Source organism: Vipera berus (genome assembly GCF_964194415.1).
Source record: "Vipera berus genome assembly, chromosome: 2".
Classification (NCBI taxonomy): domain Eukaryota; kingdom Metazoa; phylum Chordata; class Lepidosauria; order Squamata; family Viperidae; genus Vipera; species Vipera berus.
In genome coordinates this window covers 205,282,675-205,304,295 of record NC_138203.1, presented here as the reverse complement: position 1 = coordinate 205,304,295, position 21,621 = coordinate 205,282,675, and positions in this window count along the sequence as shown.

Genomic DNA, 21,621 nt, shown 5'->3' with positions numbered 1-21,621 from the left:
AATCCATAAATATTCAGTTGGAATTTTGCTAGTAGCAATTCAGGGCCAAATCAGATGATAGGAGAAATGTGTGAACACATTTCAGGTGCTCTTTTAAAAAAGGCAAGTGGTAATATGCAAACGAGAGTTAAGTGTTCCTTACCACTATATCTGCATTGGTGTCCCAAGGGAAAAAATATTTTTCTGTTCTGCCAAGTTTACATTTAGCATTATGAAGTGTTTGTGGAGATTCTCAGACATCCAGGTCATGGTTGCCCCAAAGGTGCTTTTTCAAAAGAAAACTGGACTTTCTTTGTTTCTTTCCTTGAAGAAGTTTCATTTCTCGGTTCTGGAAAAATGTTTTTTATGAAAAGTGATATGTCTTCAACCAAAAAAACAAACACCCCCCCAAAAAAAGCACCTTTGGGACTTGCGAAATGTTCTTATGTACTCTTACCTCTTTGAGCTCTGGTAGTTTTCAGTGCAATGAAATTGTTGATCAACTTCTAGCATGTATAGTACCAGTGTAGGCAAAGATTTATATTATTGGCTGTTACTTCCTACAAAATAGTAGATTTTTTTAAAAAATATACTAAATAACATGTCTATCTTGAAATTTTTCTTTCATGTTCCAGGTTGCTTTATATATTATTTTATGTGGAAGAACATTAATCATATGAGCTTCCATTAGAACTTTGAAATGATACACATATAGATTTACCACATCATTGAGAAGTAGGCCTAAGTTGGACTCTCTCCATTATAAAATCAGCATCTGCTGACCTTGTTTAACTCTGCTGTGTCATGTAGAGCTTACACCTATTTCTGAAAACCTGTTTTCCCCTTTCAAAAGTCTTCTTGATTTTTGTTCAAGATAGGTTTCTCCAGGCTTGGTGAGATGACATGTGCAACCTCTGCTGGGCTGTTCTTATTCTTCTAACTCATATTCCAGTCTACTGATTGAACAACAGCTGAACTTTGCAGTAAGGCTCTATAGGTGTCAGGTATGAGGTGGACAAATGGGAAGCATCTGACTTGAAGTATTTATCCAGATTGAGAATCTTCTGCGTGACTTTAGGAAAATGCTAAATTTAGCAACTAAGAAAATTGTTCTCTGGATCTGAATTTGTTTCTAGCATCATGCTTGTACCTGTTGTTTATGTGACAGCTTAGGTAAAGCCATTAACAAGTTATACCAATGACTTATGAGATTCTCCATAGAGAGACAGAATGCCTTCTGGAAAAAAAATCTTGACCTTATTGACTGTCTAAAACCTTCTGTTCTTCTTGTGAACTTTGCTGCTTTCAGCACTGCCTACAAATACCCGTTTATTCACTGTCTTCGTAGTTCCACAAAGCTATAGCTTTGCTCAGAACTACATTAGTTGTCCTAGTTTAGAGTACAAGAATATTTTCTTTAACTGTTGTTGAGCTGTGGAAATTCAGCAAGTGTATACATTATACCTTTTTGCTTTGCTTGATGGAAATGGTGCTTTCTAGAAGCATTCTTTTTACTTAATATAACACTTTAAAGATTACCTACTGTAAGCTTGTTTGCACCATATCTGAGAAGACTAAAGAGTAGTTGGCTATTTTTCACCTTATTATGAGGGGCTCTTGGTGGTCTCTGAGCTTGGTTGTTTTCTTGCAGACATTTCTTTACCCAAACTAGGTAAAATCACCAGTGCTAATAACAAATGGGGTTTGCTCTCAGTTTATATTCTAGTGGCTTGCCCTGTCAGTGTTGATGGGGGTGGTCTTAGTCATTCTTTGGTTGGGCTGTTTACTGTTGGCTTGTTTGGCAGTTCCTTGATTGATCCACTGGTATTGGTGAAATATATTTACTTCTTGATTGTTGGTGTGATGTTATTCGTAGAGTTAATCTATGTTCACCTGGGTGCTGATTGCTGGTGGGGAGGTGTTTTGATCTTTTTGTTCCCATTTTGGACTGTTGATTGTGTCTTTTGTACAGTATGTAGATATTGATTATGTCTATGTGTCTATTGATGGCTAATTTGTCAGAGTGCCAGGCTTCTAGAAATTCCGTAGCATTTTTGGACTTTACTTGGTCTAGGATAGCCACAGTTTCCCAGTTGAAACTATGGCTAAGTCTCTATATGTTGTGAAATTAAAGAGTTTTCATCATGTCTTCTGACTGCTAGCTGATCTTCATGGATGCGTTCTTCATGGTTTCTGCCTGCTTGTCCTGTATACTAGCTGTTGCAGTCATTACACTGTGTGGTGTAGATGACTCCTGTTTTTGAGAGGGGGAGGGGGAAGAAAACAACAAAGCTCAGAAAACATCAAGGACCCCTCATTTCAACCCTGTGTCCCAGGTATATAACATTCTTCCTTTCCTTCTAAGTTAAAGACTATTCTATTTATTTTCCTACATCAATGGGCTTTTATATTATTTAACTAATCCACTGTTCATTGTGTGCACTAAAAATAGATATTTTTTGCTTTTGTCCATGGATGACAAAGTTTGTTCATATCAACACAAAGGTTATTTACTTCTTAAGTTTCATATATGGAGTGTTTTAGTCCTTCTAAGATGCTCTTTCTTTTGAGATACGTGGTACCGGTATATGCATTCCCATATGAATCTTTCTTCTGGGAACTAGCCATAATAAAAAAATGATTTATGAAATGTGGCAGCAGCTTTTGCTATCAGATCAGCTTCTCCTTGTTTTTGCTGCTGATGGGCTACAGAATGATAACTGTGCATGGGAAGCACTTCTGATCTGTTAAAAATTATCGAAGAATTTCCGAAGAATCTAGTATGAATTCTGGGCAAAGAGATTACCTTTTTTCCCTTTCACACATCATGGCTCATTTCTTTAAAAACTGCTTAAAAAACTTCAAGTACAATACAGTATGTGTTCATTTGTGTGCATGAATATATCTTTATAAAGGTAAAAGTATAGAGTATGTGAATGTATATGGGCAAAAAGTTTTTAATGTAGTATTTAACAATGCCTTGGTCCCTCTTTTAAAAATATGCAAAGTATTTCCAGTACTGTATTAATGGAAGAGTTTGTTAAATTTGCACACACTGTGATAATATTCTATGATTAAAACAATAGCAAAGTCTAGTGACTTTAGAGAAAGATTGAATCAGATATCCAACATCACATGTAGGTTTTCTAATGCACACATGCTAAAAAGAATGCATATATTACAGTAATTTTAGATGGTTGTAAGGAAGGAGACTATGACAACTGCTGTCGTTAAAATGACATTTGTTCCAAAGAACAGATGGTGCTTGGGTGGTGACAAATGGATTCACTTTGGATGTGATTCATACATGGCATTAGTTACTGAACAATAAAATATCGGGGAGACTTTTGAACTGATACAGTTACAATTATGTTTTAAAATTAATATGTGTATTTATAATAGAAGCATACTGATGCCTTGACACAGCTGAATGGTGACTCTTTTTTAATAGTCATATACAAATATCAAACTCAGAGAACATTGTCAAGAATCTGAATACTCATTTGGACATAAGATCATCAGATTAGTAAACATGGGTAGTATTTGATGGGGAGAAGCACAGGCCAATAGACATAACAGGCAGTTTGCCAGGCAAGAAAGGAAAAGAAAGTGGCACAGCTTGTTGGAGGGTTCATCCCTGATCATTGAGAAAAGAGACTTGTAGCTCCAACAGCAGAGTGTTAAATGAAAATCTCTGACAGCTTCTAGAACTCATTCCATTTAGCATGAATGTCCAGTCACTTCAGCAGCCAATTTTTGAAAGTCCCCTTAGAAGCCCTACAGAGTAACTGCAAGTGTCATAAATGCTGTGAGCAGAAGGGAAATCGCCTTCAAGATGTTTATGACACTTCTAGGAAGTCTTCAGTAATTTGCTGTTAGTCTGCTGAGTTGCGGCTAGCAGTGTAGCTTTGTAAAATTATATACAGCAACACAACAAAGAATAAACTCCCTAATTGCAGGAAAACTTAACAGACCAGATCCCTCATGATCAGAGAAAAATTGAGGTAATTACTCTCCCTGTAATATCTGCCTCAGTGTTTTCAAAATTGTTAACTTCCAGTCTGAAGCAGTCGCAAGTAGACCCTGATTTCATCGTTGGCATTTTTCTTATAGCTGGAAATAAATGGAATAGAATATTTAATGAAGTTTCTTAGAGGTCATGCTTTTTTATATAATGGCCTGTCATACCAGATTTGCAATTTAATTTCCTGAAAGCCATTTCAGTTTTGCCAGTTTTAAAATTAGTCACATTGACAAAGAAGATTTAGCTCTGAACCAGGAAAATTCCAGTCATTTATGTATCATTTTCTTAAGCTTTGGGATTCCCATTTCACTCCCCCCCCCCCGACCACCCACCCCTGGCTTTGAGATTCTCTCAGCTAATGCTAAACTAGAAGTCTTGCTGTCAATATTTTAAGAACACAGCTCTTTAGATAGGGAGGCTTCTTGCAGGAACTAGAATAGCGGTTAAAAAGAAAAATGTAGCAGCTGCCAAGTGTCAGCGCAATCCCTGTTTTCAACAGAAGCAAGGTTCAATATTTGCACCATTTTACCCCTCCTGGGACACACAATTAGCCAAGAGCTTCATGGTTTCAGTTGAGAGGAGCACTAACTACTTGTATCTGTTTATCAGTCTGGTCTCGGACTATTTGCTTCTGACTTGGATAGATTTAGCCCTTATACCTGACATATTGTCTTTTTTCTGTTTCTTCCTCTGTAAAACTTTTTCCCAAAATTTTGTTCCATAATTTTGTTTTTCCATGCCACATTCAAGTAGCAGATTCAGTGAGGTGGAGCAGTGTCTGGGGTTTCCTGTTGAGCTGGGTTATATTTGAGAACTATCCAATTCATGTCTGGTCAAAAGATGTTGTGAGACCAAGTTAAGACCCATGTCATTAGTGGCCTTATCATAGTGATGAAAAGTGTCCATTCTCCAATATGAAAGTGGTTCTAGGCTTGTTTGGGAGAACAAATTTGTGGCCAAGAAGCCAACATATTATGTTGCCAGTGGTAACTACTACTTCCCATCAATCGATTACCTCCGTGAGGTGCAGTGGGTCAGTAGTTTAATGTTGCTGGAGAATGTCTGTGTTTTGGCAGTTTGAGTCCTAGCACCACATGATGGAGTGAGTTCCCATCACTGACCTCAGTTTCTGCCAACCTAGAAGTTCTGAAGCATGTTACATACAAGTAGATAAATAGGTACCACTTCAGTGGGGAAAAACTGACACATCAAGCAGCAATATGAATTCATTCGGTGCTGGACCTGTCTGAATGTGACGCCTGAATGTGAAGTGAGATTGGTGATGGAAAAAGCCCTGGATGCTGCTGCAGAATGCCATCAAGTCTTACGAGTGTGCAGCTAGTCCACCCCCTATGGTGTACCGTGGATAATGTGCAAGCATGAACAGAACAGACTGGCAGTTGTTGGCAGCCAAACAACTACTTTGTAATAGCAATGTAGCCTCCTGGGCAATGTAAAATTGCCATACATGAAATAAATAACGAATTACCTTGCCTCCAGTGGGATCCCTTCGCCAGCTTGTCTCTGGGCCAGTTGTAAGATACTAAATCTGTCTTATGAAACTGCTGTCTCATGCAAAGCGTGTTGGTGATGGGGGAACATCATATCAGTCTTCACAGTAGAAGCAAAGCAGACAGAAGCAAGAAAAGTTTTTTGCCTCCTTTCATCCTCATTATGCACGTGAGCCCCCATCTCCACCCTGAATTTTTTGGGGCATATGTGGAACTTTGTAGCTAGGGCAAATATTTTCCAAATGGGCAGAGAATGATAGGGCACATGTTAAATGTATTAATAGGTTCCTAAGGTTGAGAAAGGATGAAATAGGCTGATCTTTCACTGGCTTCACCTGTGGAAGCTCTGATTCCAGTAGTGGGGAATATTTAATGTTTTGAAAAATAGAGCTCGGTGTGCCATATAGCCAAACCTTAATAAGTACAATTGTTTCAAAGTTCTTCTGACAACCCAAGAGCTGATTTATAAAAATGCATATTAAGACTTACATTTTTGGTTGGGGGAAAAAATAGTAACAAATAAGCCAGTCCCTTTGTAAGGCACATAGGTGTTCCAGGATCATCTACCTCTTTTTATTTAGGAGTCAGATTGTCTACTCCCTTTTCAATCATCTAGCACCCTGATCATGGAGTGGGATCAGCAGCTTTAAATATGCCAGTGCCAAAATATAAACTTGGGTACCACAGATATGCTGATTTTAATTCCTCATTCCAAAGCTGCCTTTTTTTTAAAAAAAATGTTTTATTAATTTTCCAGTTTTACATTTGAATATTTGAAAAGCAACGTGGTGGCTGGGTTGGTTCATAATTCAATAACATACACATTTCATTAGTACAAATCACAAACTATTACATTCAATATTTCCTCTCTTTTCCCCTTAGTATTTACTGTCTCACATTTAAATTAATACAATTCTTGTTATATCAATTCAATACAAATTTAGTTTATATATATATTAATCATTCTAACATTCAATCTTTTTAGACAATTTCCTGATACGTTTTTCCCAATTTTTAGTTTCCCATTAATATTTAATTTTAATGTTTAATATTTATAATTTCCAAGTTTTAAATAACCCCAATTTCCTTTATCACAATTCATCTCAAGATCTTACATCTCAAGATCTTACCTCAGTTGATTAATAATACATTATAATATTCTTATTTTCTAGTAATTTCCAAATATCTTAAATTTACTAACCAAAATTTCTCTTATTTCAACATTTAATACTTCCTTTTTTCTCTCTCAATATCTGCTGTTTCATATTTAAGCTAGTAATTTTTATTATTACCACTAAATCAAAAACATATTTATTACATTCATCAATAAATTTTTAGTTTATATATATTTTAATTGCCTTTATATTCAATATTTAAATTTAACTATTAATGTTTATATTTCCAAGTCAATAATAATAATAATAATAATAATAATATTAATAATAATAATAATAATAATAATAATAATAATAATAATAATAATAATAATAATAATAATTTTATTTATATACCGCCCTTCTCCTGAAGGACTCAGGGCGTATCCTTTAACAAAGTATCCTTTAACTCAACTCATAATAATTTCTAATATTCAAAGTACACATCTTATTTGAGAATATTCTATTTTAATTCTCAGTAGTAGGTCAAAACTCCAATTTTCTTTAGTCTTATTTTAGCTTTCTGTCTTTGCCAAATTGTCTTCCATGTCCGTGCTTTTGAGTCATCAAATAGATCTCCCTATGTTGTTATGTTGTTTCACATAGAAAAATCCATTCAATCACCATTTTTTAGAGGACTAACAAATTGTCTCTCTATTTTTCCATCTTGATATAGTTGTCTTAGACTGTTTATCTGCTCTTCAATCTGTTGGTCTTCTTGATCCTCAGGTTTCTTCTGATTTATGCAGAAAATCTTTTCCCTTTTCAATATTGTCAGTCCCTTTTCTGGGTTTTCCATTGATTGTATTTGTTGATCAGTTAAATCCTCTGTCATAGTATTTAATTGGTCCACTTTTTCTGTTATATTCTGTGTAGTTGGTTTTTCAGTTGTAATCAAAATTTGAGTTCGTGTATCTGGGCTGACATGCCATTCTTTTCTGCAACCTCTTATTTCATCAGTGGCTTTAAGAATAGTTTGGTGAATTGCTTAGAATTTGTTCCTGATCTTCCTCCATATTGTCTTAATGATATATTAAGTTAAAAGCTTTACACTCAGAGAATAGATATAAAAATTTTTTTCCCAGTAAGTATGGAACACAGCTGGGCTCCACAGCTGATATCTCAAGGTTATAAGTCTTATCTATTGTCTGGGCAGCCAGCCAAGTCTCTATAACAGTTTGTAATATCAAGTTTAGCCACAAGATGTCACCCCTATATTTAAAATTTTCCTTTAGGTCCGAAGTTTTTATAATCTTTTCAGCTTTACTTCTTTCTTTATAAGTAAACAAACCCAGATCTTCAGTAAAGTAGAAAGTTTTTTAGTCCACAAACTTTAAGAAGTAAAATTCCAATTAGGATCAATTAATTCTTACAGTGTTTTTAAACTCCCCTGGATAGTCAGTCGCCGCTGTTTTTAGAGGGAGGGGTAAGTCCCTTCCCTCTCCACAGGGAAGTACTTAAGCAGCTTTTATGCAGGTAAAAAAGATAATTTGGATTTAAGAGAGATAGATCTCACCCAGTTTCTTCCGTGCTGCTTTAAAGTTGCCTGATGGTGAGTGTGACTTTGGCTGTCTACAGCTTGGTGACAAGCCATATTTCTATGGCTGGTCTTTCGTCTGCCGGTTTGGAGGGCTGCCCTGGATCAAATGGAAGGGCTATTGCCCTTCCGCGATCAAGCAGGGATCCCCTCCTTGCTGGTCGCCCCTACAGGGTCTTTTGACCCTTTCCAGGGTCCCCCAGCAGTGCGAAAGTGGATGCAGAAGACGGAGCTCGTCTTCCAGACGTCCATGGCGGCCACATCGGCAAACCGAAAGTCCCAAAGCTGCCTATCTTCTAACAATGTGGTACCACTCGAATAGAATAGAATAGAATCAGACAAGTGACTGTCCAGTCTCTTCTTAAAAATCTCCAGTGACGGAGTGCCCACAATTTCTGAAGGCAAGCTGTTCCACTGGTTAATTGTCTCCTTAATTCCAGGTTGCTTCTCTATTTCATCAGTTTCCAACCATTGTTTCTTGTCCTGCCCTCTGGTGCTTTGGTAAATAATGTGACCCGCTCTTCTTGTGGCAGCCCCTCAAATACTGGAACACTGCTACCATGTCTTCCCTATTTCTTCTTTTTTTAGACACGCCAAACCCAAGTCCTGCAGCCATTCTTTATATATCTTAGTCTCCAGGCCTTGGATCATCTTAGTTGCTCTTCTCTGAACTTTTCCCAAGGTCTCAACATCTTTTTTGTAGTATGGTGTCCATAATTGGTTGCAGTATTCCAGGTGTGGTCTCTCTAGGGTTTTATAAAGTGGTATTAATACTTTGCGTGATCTTGATTCTATGCCTGTTTATACAACTCAGGATTGTGTTTGCTTTTTTGGCTGCTGCTGCACACTGCTGGCTCATAGTAAAGTGATCATCCACTAGGACTCCTAAATCACTCCAGAGTGAGCATCAAGACTTGCAAGGTCTATACTTTTTTTCTCATTGGCACCGTGTTAAATTCCTTAACGATTCCTAAAATCTCCCCCGCTTCCATTCATATGGAAGAGTTTTTGCTTCAGAAGAAGATGGAGATGGAGCATGTCCAGAGAGCACTGAATTGCGGCATCCCTCATCATTGAGTTGTAAGTTTGAGGGCATTAGGATCAAACAATATCTTGATAGCCACTGATTTTGCTTCAGAAAGGAGATCCTTTGCTTTTAAGAGAACATCATCACCAGACCAGAGAAGGGTGGAAACTGAATTTTCAGCACAATGCAAGCTGTCAACCTACAACAGTTCACAATTTTAGTAACAGTCTGCACTTAAGCCTTGTATCTACTCATTCACAGGCATCTGCAAAGGGAGATGAGAATGGAATGTGTCATGAGACAAATGATGTGACTAATATTGTTGCCTCAGATACACTGCAAGTGCAAAATTGCATCTTCGATGTAATAATGTCATAATGTGTGTGTCATCATTTTAAAGTGATTTTTAGGGATGTTGACATACCTAACCAGTGTTGTTTATTAGCAAAGATCATTATTATTGTTATGTATTGTCATATAGAAAAAATAGAAGAAAAAAATGGTGGTCGTAGATGAACTTATCACTTATGTGTCAATATTCTTAAAAGATCTAACTTTGAGCCTAAGGACTGCAGATGATGAAACAGTTCATTTAATTCATTTTATGAACATCTACATAAAGCACAACTTTCAGCTAATCATTCAGCGGTTGATGTTATTCAGAATATTACATTCCTCCTAATATTGAGACATGGTGGTGCAGTGGTTATAATGCAGTATTGCAAGCTAACAGAGCCAGGAGTTCAATCTTGATGGGCTCCAGGTTGACTCAGCCTTCCATCTTTCTGAGGATCTAGAATGTTGGGGCCATATGCTGACATTTGTAAACCATTCATAAGGTGCCGTAAAGCACTATGGAGCAGTATATAAACCTAAATGCGATTGCTATTGTCTGATGCTCTTGCTGTAATGATATCTTTGTGCCAATGCTTCCAACTTTGCTTGTATTAATGCTTCCAACTACTGCATTCTATACATTCTGCATTGTATTTTAGTATGACAATATCCTGCTATTGGAAAATACTTGAAATAGAATAGAAGAATAGAATAGAGCTGGAAGGGACCTTGGAGGTCTTCTAGTCCAGCCCCTTGCTCAAGCAGGAGACCCTATATCATTTTAGACAAGTGACTGTCCAGTCTCTTCTTAAAAGCCTTGAGTGATGAAGCACCCACAATGTCTGAAGGCAAGCTGTTCCACTGGTTAATTGTCCTCACAGTTAGGAAGTTTCTCCTTAATTCTAGGGTGCTTCTGTCCTTGATTAGTTTCCAACCATTGTTTCTTGTCTTTCCTTCTGGTGCTTTGGAAAATAAACTGACCCACTCCTCCTTGTGGCAGCCTCTCAAATACTAGAATACTACTATCATGTCCACCCTGGTCCTTTTTTCTCTAGACTGGCCATTCCCAAATCCTGCAACCATTCTTCCTATGATTTAGTCTCCAGGCCTTTAATAATCTTAGTTGCTCTTCTTTGCACTTTTTCCAAAGTCTCAACATCTTTTTTGTAATGTGGTGACCAAAACTGGATTCAGTATTCCAGATGTGGCCTTACTAAGGCTTTATAAAGTGGTATTAATACTTCATGTGATTTTGACTCCATGCCTGTGTTTATACAACCAAAGATTGTATTAGCGTTTTTGTCTGCTGCTGCACAGTGCTGGCCCATGTTTAAGTGATTGTCCACTAGGACTCCAAGGTCCTCTCACAGTTACTGTTTTTGAGCCAGATTTCGCCTAATCTGGATTATATCTTTGTTTTTTTTCCTGCCCAGGTATAAAACCTTGCTTTTCTCCAGATTAAATATCATTTTGTTGGATAAGGACTTGTTCAAGTCTGTCGAGATCTTTTTGGATTCTGAGCTTGTCTTCTCGGGTGTTGGCTATTCCTGCCAGCTTAGTGTCATCTGCAAATTTCTGTTCCTTTATCTAAGTCATTTATGAAGATATTGAAGAGTACTGGACCTAAGACAGAACCTTGTGGTACCCCACTACTTACTTTCATCCATGTAGTACCATTAATAACTACTTGTTGAGTATGGTTTGTCAGCCAGTTACAAATCCATCTGGTGGTGATGTTGTTTGTCCCACATTTTTCTAGCTTACCAAGACGTAGGTGGTGGTCAACTTTGTCAAATGCCTTGCTGAAGTCTAAATATACTATGTCCATAGCATTTTGCTGCTATACTAATTTAGTCACTTTGTCAAAGAATAAAATAAGATTTTTGACATGATCTGTTTTTAAGAAACCCGTGCTGGCTACTAGTTATAACTTTATTTATTTCTAGATGTTCACAGATTTTTTTTTATTTTTTCCAGTATCTTTAACTGTATTGATGCTGACTGATTGGTCTGTAGTTATCTGGTTCTGTTGTTGTTGTTTTCCTTCCTTTTTTGAAGATGGGAACCACATCAGCTCTTTTCCAATTCTCTGGTGGTTCCCCAGTGCATCAGCAAATGCACTGATGATAGGTATGATGACCACTTTGGTGTAGTAAGCATATGGAATAGTATATGAATAGAAAGAAAGTATGATCTTATGGTTCCAATATGGAGAGAAACAGTTTCTTGGGCTTATATTTAGAAAGATTTGTTCAAGATGAACAATGTGGCAGGTAACAATTTGTCATTGCTGGAGGCAGTCTCTTAAGATTCTGGGTCTCATTGTTTTGAATTGATCTATTAGATTTGTTATGGCTGCTGACTCCATAAAACTCTGGGTGGCCATTGCTCTCATAAAGGAGTCTGTTTCCTTGATGTACAGTGGTAGCTCAACTTATCATTCCTCTGCTTCATAAATCTTATAAAAATTTTGTTTTCATTCTTGTGAAGAAGGATGGGGGAGGAGGAAAAGATCCAACAAATATATGCAAATTATTGTACTGGAATAGGTAATTGTATTGCCAAATCAAAACCCGAGACACTTCTGGAAAACCATGGGGAAAAAGCTTGCTTTTTCTTGCCCATTTTTTGTCTAAGGCACAGAGATGCATTATGTTCGATTCTGAATAAGATGTAGAGGTTTTAAATTTCCAGCAGAATGCAAACTGTATAATTCAACCTGAGTGTCATTGATTGAATTTTACTACAGGCCATTACAACTTAACTAGCCTATCTTGTTGAATTCCTAATTAAGTGGCTGGGTTTTTTTACTCACTATTCTGCCTGATGAATAAAAGTATTTAATATGGCTTCCCCCCCCCCCCCCGCTTCCAGAGCTCTAACCCTTTAACAGCAGTGGACAAATAGGGATATAACAATAGGGATTTGATATGCACAAAAAAGCAAATCAGTGGGATCTGTCAAAATTGACTATAGACGTTGACTAGCTGATGTTTTCTCTCTGCCCCCAAACACGCTTGATATTTTGCATAGTGAAGAACACCTGTTTCTGAGAGTTGCACATAAAAAAGCCTTTTACCTTTTTTAAAAAAAGCTTACATTAAGGTAATTCTCCATTTAAATATATTAGAGGGAGTTGTAAATATATGGAAAATCATGAATGAATATGGATGAGGATTTTTATCAAATCTTTAAAAACATTTGTTTAAAAAGAACTGTTTAAAAAAAGAGAGAAAAAACATTTTCACAGACATCCACCTGAATCAGTTTAGACACATCTCTACCTAACAGACTTCCCCTTCATTTTTCCTTTATGCCAGTAGGCAGAAAAACTTTCTCTACTAGCAAATATAATTTATATAATTAGTAAGTATCAAATCCTCATTCACACATAATCTTAACCATAATTTGGTTTATTTGATTTCATTTTAGAATGTTGAATGAACCCAACATTGCATGGGTATGTGTGAGGAACATTTTCTAAATTAGTGTGTTTTGCAACTCTAGTAAATTGTGGTTTATTTTTCATTATAAGCTCCAATCAAGTGTTTGTAACCCTGGAGTTAGGTAACATGAAATTTGCTAATGGTTTCATTCAGGAACTCAGACATATGTCAGACACCTCTTATCGTAGCAATCTTATTGATTTAACTTCAGGGGAAAATACTCTTGAGCCAATTTGTGATTGTTTCCTGCTGCTTGATTATTGGCGATAGACATAGAAAATAGAACCACCAGACCAAAAGCAGAGTAAATTGTATGGAGAAACATTTGTCAGAAGAAACAGAATGGATGCAACTTGAGATTTAAAACAGGAGAAATGATTTAGGATCAAATTAATAGGATTGTGTGTTGTGTGTGTGTGTGTGTGTGTGTGTGTGTGTGTGTTCATAATAATTGAATGTATTGACATAATCAGAAGACATAATCCCACCATACAGACACATACTGCATAATAATCAAAGAAAATCCAAGGATAACATATATACAAATAAATAAATAATGGGTGGGCAACTGTGGCCCTTTTGTGATCTGTGGACGTTGAAGTCCATAGGTCATAAAGAGACCATAGTTGTCCCCCTCTGAAATAAAGTAACTTTCATTTAGTATTTAGGACTGGTTGCATAGGGACTCCTTTGATCATGTTAATCTATGTTCTAATTTTGGGATTCAGTATTCATGTTTAGAATACTTTGTTGGCCAAGTGTGATTAAACACACATATTTCTTTATGCATGTAAGGCATGGGCGCGGGCGCACACACACACACACTGCACATGTGTACATACAATGAATTGTTAATTGTTATATGTTTTGGGTTAGGATACTGCATGAACTCAAACGCTATAGTTTCAAAGATGTGGTTTATAGCTTAATGTTAGGGAACCCAGCCTATTATGACTAAGTCAATTAAAGAAAATGGCATAATGCAATGAAGGAAAGGAAATGGAGGCGCAGAGCAGGATTGCTGTCAAGAAGACGCAGGTGCATTGCGTGTGCCAGCCTTATTGACAGCAATCCTGCTCTTGTCTCCGTTTCCTTTCACTCGGAGCAGGGCAACCACATTTCTTCACTAATGTCCTTTCCAGCTCCGTTCTTCATGTGCAGGGTAGCAAAAGAAGTTTGTGGGACTAAAAAGAAAGATCAATCCGACCTTCCAGCTTCTCACAAAAAAAAAAGATCTTGCAAAGTTGGAAGGTCAGATTGAACTTTTTTTTTTACCAGTAGTCCCACAGGTTTCTTTTGTTGCCCTACATGCGGTGGTGGAGAACAGAGCTGGAAAGGAGGTTAATGAAGGGAGGCTTTGGGGAAGCGAGGGGAGATGAGGAAGGGTCTGCTCTGGCCGCTGCTCCCTCACTCCGCCATTATCAGGGCTCGGAGGCTGGTTTTTGCCAGAAAAAAACCATTTCTCAAGACCCTTTCTGATGAAAACGAGCCTCTGGAGGGAGCATGCCTTGCTCTTTGGCTCCATTTTCGCCAGGAAGGAGCTTGAGAAATGGCTTTTTCCGGCAAAAACAGAACCACAAAGTGAGGTGCACTTGCTCCGGAGGCTTGTTTTCGCCAGGAAAAAGCCATTTCTCAAGCCCCTTCCTGGTGAAAACAAGCCTGCGGAGCAAGCGCGCCTCGCTCTTATTGAGAGCAATCCTGGAAAAACAAGCCCCCGGAGTGAGCACACTTCTCTCTGTGGTTCTGTTTTCACCGGAAAAGCCATTTCTTAAGCCCATTCCTGGCGAAAACAAGCCTCCAGAGCGAGCACTCCTTGCTCTTATTGAGAGCAATCCTGTGAAAATAAAACCTCTGGAGCGAGCGCACATAAGGAACAAAGGAGTGATCTCGTTCGAGGTACGTGATTCACTCCCATGAGTTTTCGAGTTACGAATGGAATGGGCAGGCTCCATTATACTCATAACTCGAGGATTACCTGTATATATGAATACTACACCCCTTTGGGTTTATCACAGTTCAGTTTTAATAAATAAATAATTATTTAAAAATAAGATAATTTTGTTGAAGCGTGTTTGCAGTTATCTTTATCCATAAATTTAACATTTAGTGAACTAGGAAATTAAGACACAGCTAGATTGAAATCTTTGTTGCAAATATTTTTCTTTTGAAATTCAGTCTAGGTCTTTCTGCTCATCAAGATAACACAGTGATTAATGCCCACCATTATTATTATTATTATTATTATTATTTACTATAGCCTTATATGCTGACTGGTTCTTAGTAACTTGCATAATAATACTTTGAGGGTGGATTTAACCACTCAAGGTTCTGCCCTACCATTAGGTATCAAACAATTTTGTTTTTACAAAGGAGAGAATTCTAGTCATAAAAAATAGTAATTGTAACATTTATGGAAATATATAGAAGCAGAATTTTCAGAAATATATTCCTTACATCTCTCAATGTATTCCAGATTTTTGTTCTAAGAACTATTATTTATACTGATATTTTGAGAGCTTTAGTCTGTTGTTTCTAATTTAGAATAGTATATTAATTTAAGTATTGGGTTTTTTATTCAGAAATGCATTATTGTTAGATAAGTTTTATTTATTTGGATAATTATAAATTTTAAATGGGCCCTTTAGGTTATTAACTTAACTTAATGGACCCTTTTAGGTTATTTCAGTTATTCAGAACTTAAATTGTACTGGATCAAATTATTTGAGTAATTATGATATCCAGTTCTATTATTTTGTTATAGTGCACGAAAATTAGTATTATTATGAAGAAAATATCAGAATATTCTTTTAAAGGATCTGAAAATCTGGAAGAGTTAAAACTTGTCAAAAAAAACACCCTTTGACTCTGCTAAGGAAAGGCATAGTATACATTTCATGAAATAGAACAAAAACATGTTTTAATTCTGCTGGTTCTCATCATTTGATCATTTTGATTGTGGTTCCTTAGTAAGATGTTAAAGTGGATTTTGAGAACTGGACTAGCAATTTGAAAACAGGAATATATTTGATGCCTATCGGGATCTTAATAAACCTGTTTATGTGCCTTATATTTTTATGACTGAAGTTTTATGGGCTTGATGAAGCCTATTGGTATGAAGAAACAGACATATAGTCTTATTCATCATTTCTAGCATAAACTATGTCTGAAATACCTTCCCTTAATCCAGATTGGCAATTATATTAGCTCCAGTAATCTCTAATTATATTAGAAAAACAGAATCTGGAGAAGCTTGTTCTGTACATGTGGAGACTTGAATAATACAGACTAAATTTATTCTGACTCCCTATGTATTGATGTCTGGAACAATTTAAATAGCTTTTCTCTCCACACTCCAAAACCCACTTTCAATTATTCCCAATATCTCATATCTGTTAATTATATTGTTTCCCTTTGAGAGATCTCATGGGACTTTGTGAAAACACAGCAGATAAGAATTCCATTTACTTTTCTGTATCATTTGATGTGCTTTTGAAGAAAAAAAATCTGTTTTCTTCTGCCCTTTTTTGCTTAGGCAGTAGTGCTTGAGGCAGAGCATTTCATGAAAGATTTATGTAAAGCAGGGGTTGTTCTCTGAGGCAGTAAGAGAAAGTTGTGTTATAGCATGCTAATGTAGAGTGTGTTTTGTTCCAGTGCCTTCTACAGCACAAGTTGGCACCGCCCAAGACTTCATGTTAGAGACGACAACGGTGGCTATTATTCTGCCAACGGCATTTGTTCATTTTATTGCAGATTAGAATACATACAAATATGGCATTAAGTTTGTAATTACACAGACTTTATATTATCTTTGTAATATTTATGACATTGAAAGGCAGGTTTGTGGATATTTTTTGCGACGTATTTGGCTCCATGGTGGATATGAGGTTCAATGGCTGACTTGAAAATACTTCTTGATTTTGTGATGGTGCCGGAAGAGGAACGTAGATAGAAAAACTTTACTTCTCTGTTGTAGTTCTGTTGAAATGTCTCTTCCCTTTGACCATTGCTCCATGCCGCAGGAGTTTTCCTTAAGGATTAATGGTAGCTGCAGGTTACTGCATGGTGTTTTGTTTTTTAAAAGTCTTCTTAATCTGAAATTCTGTAGTCCATTTTGACACCAAATTTAGACCATAGTCTACAGAGTCCCTAGGTTTGAGAAAATAGCTTACAAAATGAATTGATATTTTATCACCTAAAAAGGTAATGAAATATAGTATCAAGGTAATTGGCTAGTTATGCTGTGGTAGGTAAGACTTTGATCTTGCTTTTTCTATCAATCTTTAGCTCCAGCCAAGCCTTAGGGTCAACTACCAGCTTGTACCATGACAATATGTCTTCATAGTTCTTTCCATGCCCTCAAATGTTTTGGAAAGTCTGGTCCTGATCTTATCCAGCATCCCCAAAATTCATCTTTGGTAGCCATTAGAGCAGTCTTATCCACTTTAGTGATGATAAAACCTTTTGGCTAGAACCTCCACACCTCTCTTTCTTCTTTCCAGAATCCTCTCTTAGCATATCATCATTTTAGGGCTCTCCACTTTTGGCAAAACCCCATATCTGTCCCTCCTTTTCCCATGAGTACCATGATGTATCGTTCATTCTCAGTTTTTTACAACACAATCCCCAGGAATAAAACCTGTGTGTCTGCATGGACAAATCGGTAAACAGCTTAGTAAGAAACAAGATCATCACATAACCTAACCAAGAGGAAAAACTATTCTCTTTTTATTGATTTTTTGGAAAACATGATGAATTGAATTAAATAGCTTTTAACAGGCATGACTATGGAGTAAACGTTGGTTGCTGAAAGTAATAAGAGCAATATATGATGGAGCTTAAATGTCGGGAATGTTTAGGGAATGCTCCAATATTGAGCTGGAAGTAGTACAGGGATGTGTGATATCTGCTTGGTTGGTTTAATGTATTTATGGATAAATGTATGAAGAATGCTGGTGATGTCAGGAGAGGTGCATTGGCTGGGAATGCAAATTTATATCTACTTTTCTGTGCAGAAGATGCCGTGCTGTTCCCAGTGAATACAAATAAGGTGATTGCAGGATAAAGAGTATGATGTTGACTGAAGATGGGGAAATGGATGGAGAAATTTTAAGATGCGAAAATGCTGATAGAAGGATGGTGGGTGTTATGTAGTCTTTCTGATGAATGAATGTGTGCCAAAAGAAGTCAAAATGGCTTTTCCCCCTGCAAAGCTTTCTCCAGTGTTTATAATTGCCTTTTTTTCTTGCTGTTGGCAGCAAATAATAATTGTAGCAAATTAAGTGATTTGAAGATAAAAAATTAAAGGAAAAAGCAGGCATTATATATGTAAATATCTCTTGGCAGAATACAGTGCTCAAACCGATAGATGTTGCTCTCCATGTCTGTGCCAGTTTATCAAGGGTGTTTCAGGAAAATGAACTCTTTTGCTGGAAATGAAGGGCTTTATTTGAAACTGGAAGAAAAAGTGGGTGGTATTGTTGTAGTTGCAGACAGATAGCAATAGTGATATTACTGTCATCTATAATTACTCAGATCAAGATTCTTGTATTATCATCTTAATCAGAAATGTACTGCATGTCTCTCATTTCATAATCTACCTGGCTGCAAAACTAGTCTGACAATGATGGCAGCTGTGTTTCTTTTAGACGCTTGAAGCAGTTTCATCAATGCTGTTGTGGCCATAAACCTATTAGTACCTTTGAAAAAATCCATACATTGCTTCATGAAATAAAAAGAGATGAAAAAGCATATACAGTGAAGATGGCACCGTCTTTGGAGGTGTAGTGGAAACTAACCATCCTGTTTTACAATAGCAGCTACTACCAGTATCATTACATGACTACAGCCAGTTAAAACCCATTTATGACAGAATCCTATTGCATTCTGGTCATAATGGATTAAAAGGAAAGATTAGGAATCATTTGCTCTTTCACTGACATAATGCAACAGGGCTTAAAACAAGATGAAGGTGAAAATGGGAGGGGGCATAAAAGGGATTGTTTACTTATTAATAACGGTAGGGATTCTAGGATAAGACAGAATCTCCAGGAAGAAGTTGGTATGGCAGGAGTGACTTGCTTTGGATACTACTACAATTCTCTTTGAAGGATGAAATTCATCTCTCAAAAAGGAAAAATAAAAGCCTATTTCATTCTCCTGTCAGAAGAAAATGATTGAAGGAGAATTGGAACTGTCACTATTTTTTTCTCATCAATGACTATAGGCTGCAACATGTTTGAACTGACGTTTCACGGTTGATTCATATACTGTATAATAAGCTATGGAAACAGTTTAAAAACCAATAGCAGCCCAATGTCCAGAGCTAATAGCACTGATAAGCAATGATTTCTAGCACTTTTAGATTATAAAGCCTGCCAAGGGCAAATACATCAGGCATGGCTCCAAAATGTGCTTATAGTGCTAAGGCATGCTGCATCAAACATATTTATAATACTGCTTTGAGGGTATTAAACTGAGAAATATTGAGCATATATATATATATATACATTATATATATAATGTTGTGATTTTTTCCAGATTGTAGGAACAACTAGAATAAGGGGGCATCTACCAGCCACCAAAAAAAAAATCTGATTGGTACAAAAAGTCAAATCTGTTTCTCAGCACTCAACTCCTTAACATGGAAATGGACAGCTCCATGCTTTTGCTGGACAGCTCCTTGTATCCAATACTGTACTGGCTTTTATACTGATTCCTCCCTTTCTCTCTTTTAGTTCTGTCCAGTGGCCCATCTTCATGAGGGCCAACACATGCCAACAGAATAGGAAAAAAGGAATAGCCTTCTGATTTTTCTCATAATTTCTTTTTAGTCCCATTTTGCTATATCAACTCACACCCAGCACACACTCTATCATTATTAGGGCAGCATGAAAACGACTTTCTGTAAACAACGCTTTGAGAAAAGAAAAGTTTGCTTATGCCCAGTTCAGAGACAGACAACATACGTACTCTTTTGATCTGTTCTGACCTGTACATACTCATCACATTTTTCCCTTTTAGGTTAACTAACTTCAGGCAGAGACAAGGAGTAAAGCAAAGAAATTAAAGGCATAGGAAAATAAAAAGCAGAACTAAAATCATGACCATACGTCAATTTATAAGTTGCCCTTTTGTTCTTTAAACTAATCTCCCCTCTTTTTTTTCAGGTTGTCATCACCTAGAAAGTCTGTCTTGGTCTTCCCCTCCTCTCCATTAATTCAGTCTTCCTTCTATATTTGTTTTGCAATTTGATCCTCTTTCACTCCATATAATCCAACCTCCTCAACATTCTTTGTTCATATCAGTTACCCACTTTTGTGCTTAATCCACATTCATCACTCATTCAGTTTTGATCCTATCTCTTCCTGTTTTTCTATACACACTTCTGAAGTAACACATTCAATTTAATTTCATGTTTCTCCTGCCTCCTTTGTTTGTAGAGAAGTTCATTGGACTATGAGCCAAACACCAAATGGTGTTTTGAGTACATTGTAAAGTCTCCTATGGAGGAGTCTTAACTCTGACATATAGGGAGAGTTTGTAGTACTTGAATTTATTCCTTCCTGAATGGCAACAAGAAAGGAGATGCATACAGCCATCAGGCATTTTTTGGTCCTCAAAAGGGAAGATGGCCTATTCATCTTCTCTTTCTCTCACTTTTACTTGAGCTGAAGTAAAAGATGCTCCAATTTCTCCCAATTTTAAGAAACCTGTAAGCACCAAATCAAGAGGTGTTGCAATTGCATGGACTGACCAGTTTGCTTGCTTCTAATCACAGGTTTAAAAAAACCCCACAGTTAATCATATTTCATCAAGAAAGCAGTAATAGGAAAAGTTTGTGTGAGAGACTAATAATTTTTAAGAGAATAAATAAGTGGAATCTCTTTGTAAATAAATATGCAAATCTTTTAAAAAGTAAATTGCAAACAGTTCTGTAAACAAACCAAAAAAGCTTCAGTTACTTCAAAAGAAAAAATAATGAAGGGTTATTGGTTTGGTGTTAAAAGCAAACAAACCAAAAGGAGGGAGTGATAACATGAAACAGATACTTGAGCAAAGATATTAATTCAAGCAACCCTTCCCTCTTGGACAGATGCCACAGTTTTTAATGGGTTCACAAAATAATGGATTATGAGCAAATCAAAGTAGATATGCAAATGGAAAAGCAGCAGCAATTTTACAAAAACCTAATATACATTCGGGATGACTCTACGTTTTAAAGGAGAACTTGCAAAAAATTGGTATGATATTGTAAGCCTACAGCTATACTAATTTTTACAAACATTGAAACTGAAATTTTAAAAGAAAGATAAATACCCTTTTTGCAAATCATTGACACATAGAGCACCTAGTATGTTTAGCTGTTCTTTTCAATTTTGATTTTCTGTGGTAAAATTACAGAATAACCAGGTTATAGGCTTTCTGATTTGGCACAAGCCTGAACTGAGTGAAGAATTGAAAGAAATATTAATAAGCTGATTCTCTAAACCACTTAGAAAGGGATGTAAAGTGTCACCATTCCTTCTTTGTTTTTCATGTCCTATGTAGCAAACAGCATGATCTTCTAACTGAAAATGTCTGAATTCCAAATTAGGTTTTAATTTTCTG